The following is a 4,331-nucleotide window of genomic DNA, read 5'->3' on the forward strand; positions in this document are numbered from 1 at the left end:
CTGAGTAACTGTAAGTCACAGAACAATATCATACAATATCAAAATGAACAGCGCTTTAAAAAATCAGCTTTATCTACTGAGGTATGGTTACAAGAAATAAAATTCGTATATTTAATAAAGTGTGATGACATTTGACAAATACATATGTTTGTGTAACCACTGTATCCGCCATGACAGTCAGGGCATGAAACATTTTCATCAATCAATAGGTAATCTCATGTTCACCTAAGAATAAGTCACAGACACGATGATCTTTTATTTCCTAAATATTTGTTTCCCAAAAACATGAATTCTCCTGCGTGACCATGGGACGAGGATCAAAATCAGGAAATTAACACTGAAATGATGTTATCTTACCTGTAGACCTTATTAAGACTTTGTCAATTGTCCTCATGTTGTCTTATTTTATGGCAAAACAATCCAAAATTTGAATTCAGACATCTTGTCTCTTCAGTCTCCTGTGATCTGGGACATTTCCCTGAGGCTTTCTTCCTCATGAGATTGGTATTTTTGGTATTTTTGGAGAGTACAGGCCAGTTATTTTGCCAACTGTCCCTCCACTCATGTTTCCTCATGACTAGATTCAGATTATGCACGTTGGGCAGGAATACCACAGGAGCAATGGTGGGTTCTCACAGTAGCCTGGCAGGAGACACATGCTGTTGATTAGTCCCACGGCTGCAAGGTTATCTTTGGTAATTTGGTTCAGACAGTGTATGCCACAGTTTTCCACTGTAAAGTAACAGGTTTGTCCTTCACAGTTTTGGGGGGAATTTGGGGGAATGTTCCTTGAGGTCCACTATATGATTCAGCAACTATACTCATGAGCATTCTTCTCCGAAAACAACCATACTCATGAGCATTCTTCTCCAAGCTCAACTGACCAGAGTCAATAAAATGGAAGTTGTTCCTTGCTAGACTATTGGTTGCTCCCTACAACCTGGGGTGGGGGAGGGTGCAGGGAAGAGGATTTAAACAATGTTTTAAAGATGGCATCAGGAATTTATCTCTCCAAAGGATATTCTAGCATCTTCCTGAGGTTCTTAGGACTGATCTTGAACCCTGGCATCTACCGCAGGATGATGAACCCTGGTCATTAGCCCTGAAGTTTTGATACCTCAGTCTTCAGGGGTTAACTCAACCATGATGATATTTTGTGCTTAGAAAATCAGGAAAGCATACATGATTTAGTAAGCACTTCAAAAAGAAAGGAAGAAAGAAAGAAAGAAAGAGCGCTGAAAATAAGTCCTATTTCCTACTTCAATTTGAATAAAATCGTTCAGATTAATCAAGATTCTCTACATATAAGGAGATCCCGTTCCATCCTTGAGAAATACATTCCTAATACATAGTATTTATTCCATATTTAATTTTTTATGCTTTTCCACATATATGTGAGGTCGTATTAATGGACCATTTGATTTTTACCACCATAATTTCTCTTGTCATTTAACTTTCTGGGTTAACTGTTTTTTAGTGAACATTCCTAGCATCAAATCATGTGGTAATTAATGGGCAGGAATTATGTTCATTCTCTAAAATCATGTTCTAGAATATTTACTTATTTTGCTATTTCTTTAGAAGAAGTGTTGGATAATATGCTACACATATTGCTCAAAGCGAGGCTCTTACCTCTTTAAAAACAACAAAACGCCTGGATTCGAAATGCTTACTCATTGCTGGGAAATCTTTCACAGCGTTACATTCATAGGAGTGCTGGGCCCTCCACTTTCAGAGGGTCTTCATTTTGTGTTTTGTTAAATAAGAAATGAGGACTTGAGAGGATATACATCTGAGCGTTCACTGAGAGAAGGGAGCTTCCTGCTCATTAAATCCACTGACACTAGTAGAAGGAGAGAGAAACTTTCTTTCTCAAACAACATCAGATGTGGAGAACACAGAAGCAGCAGTGAATTTGGGGAGAGGGGAAGGATGTGTCTCAACGCTTCTTTGGCATTCCCCTTCTTCTTGCCCTTCCTTGACTCCCATATTGGCTATGAGCTGCTGTCTCATTGGCACTTCCCCAGGCCTTGACCAACCTACCTGTTGTCTCGTGGTGTGGTCAGCCCTCACCAAACTGAGGACTCTAATTCTTATGTGTATCTAGGACACCTAGAAAATTCCTGAGACACAACAGGCAGTTGAATGGACAACTGAATGCTTCAGAGGTTTGATTAATATCACATAATATTTTTATAGGCAGAAAGAGACTTAAAATAATTTAACACAGTGCAACTTTTTATGGAAGAGGAAAGCAACTCCATGTATTTAAGTGACTTGCCAACATCACCAATTATTTGGAAGATAAAATAGGACTGGAACTCATCTGGTACTTTTTCCAATGCAGTATGCATACATAAATTTGATTCTGATAAGACTGGACGAAAACCATTCAGAGAGAATGTAGAGATTTCTCTCCCCATGTTCTTTACTTAATGTTGATATAGCTGAGATCTGTAGGAAAATTCATCTTTTGAGAGTAAGAGCCTTGAAGGTCAGACTCAAAGGCTGTGACAGATAACCTCTATCAACCTTCTAGTCCAAGTGATGATCCCCAGAGGGTCAGTCTTAATGGAACCTGCTCCATTTAAATGACATTTTCCATTTTAGAATCAAGTGCATAGATGACCCTCCAGTCATATTATTTCTCAATCTTTGTTCTCAGTAGTCCCTCCACTTGGAATGAATTCTACCTATTGAATTTTCCGAGATATGGCTAGATCCGCAAATTTTTAAATTTTGAGTAAATAAGAAAGTTGCAAAAGAATAAGCATAGTATAACAATACACGTAACTTTTTTTTCCTCTCCTTTTAGTTACAATGAAATGTACTCTTTTTGGTGTATAGTTCTGTGAGTTTTGACAAATTCAGACAGTTCTGTTACTACCATCACAGTTTCATCACACACAGCCCTAAATTTGCTTCTGGTAGTCAACCCTCACTCTACTCCCCCATGCCCGTCCAAGCTCTGACAAGCACTGATCTACAAGATGTCATTATAGCCTTTTCCAGAATGTCCTATCAATGGAATCATAGAGAATACAACCTTTTGAGACTGGCTTTCTTCACTCAACATAATGCCCTTGAGATGAACCAAGTCATTGCTCATATCTAGCTATTTTTTTCATTATTAGGTAGTCTCCCAATGCATGGACAGACCTTGTTTTGTTTATCTATTTCCAAGTTGAGAGCCATTAGGTTTGACACTTAGAAGTGAAATTGGTGTTAAACATTGCACACAAGTTTTTGTGTGAACATGGATTTTCATTTCACTTAGGCAATAATACGGAACTAGGACTACAGGGTCATATAGTAAATACATACTTAACTTTATGAGAAACTGCCAGGCAGTTTTTCTGTAGGAGAGTTCTAGTTGTGCCACATCCTTGCCAGCACATGGCATTGTCAGGCATTTTATTTTTTAGTCATTTTAATAGCTATAGTTATATTTCAGAGTGGTTTAATTAGATTTTTAATTACTAATACTTTGAACATCTTGTCAAGTGATTATTTGCCAGTAGGATATCATCTTTGGTGAAGTATTAGCTCAAATATTTTGCCCACTAAAAATAACCTGGATTGTTTGTTTTGTTATTGTTGAATTTTGAGAGTTCTTCATATAGTCTATATAAAAATCCTTTGTCAGGGATGCAATGTGCAAATACTTTCTCCTTTTTCCTTTCTTTTTCCATTCTTTTAAAGATATCTTCTGCAGAGCAAAAACTTTTAATGTTGATGAAGTCTAATTAACCATTTTTTTCTTAAGTGGGTGACTACTATTTGTATCCTACTTAAGAACACTTTGACTAACCTATGTTGTCCTCAAAAAGTTTTATAGATTTATATGTTACATTGAGATCTATGATCCATTTTGGATTTGTTTTCATATGAAGTAAATTTTTAACCACAGAAGTACAGCTTGATAAACACAAATGTGATAGGTACATGGGGTAGGAGAGAAGACCATAGAATTGGGTACAATTTACGAAGAAGTGTTCAACATGAACCATAACATTTTATTTCCTTAAAAACAATGAATCTTACTGTTAGGGGTTTATGTAATTTTCCCTACTTCCCTAGCCTGAGTACAACTATAACAGCTGGACATTATATAGAAAACAAATGTAAGACTCTGAAAGGTGAAGAGAGGAAGGCAGACTGTCTAGGGACCTCAGGTTGCCAAGAATGAAATGGTGCTAAGTTCTCTGGGCTTTCTTTCTGCCTCTTTCTGTCTCATATATATTCCAGAGAAATCCACAATTATATTTGGGGACCTCAATGCTCTGCTTAACAATTGATAGAACAACTAAATAGAAAATCAGTAATGGTAT

Source organism: Lontra canadensis, unplaced genomic scaffold (assembly GCF_010015895.1).
Source record: "Lontra canadensis isolate GAN:19392208 unplaced genomic scaffold, GSC_riverotter_1.0 scaffold13, whole genome shotgun sequence".
Classification (NCBI taxonomy): Eukaryota; Metazoa; Chordata; class Mammalia; order Carnivora; family Mustelidae; genus Lontra; species Lontra canadensis.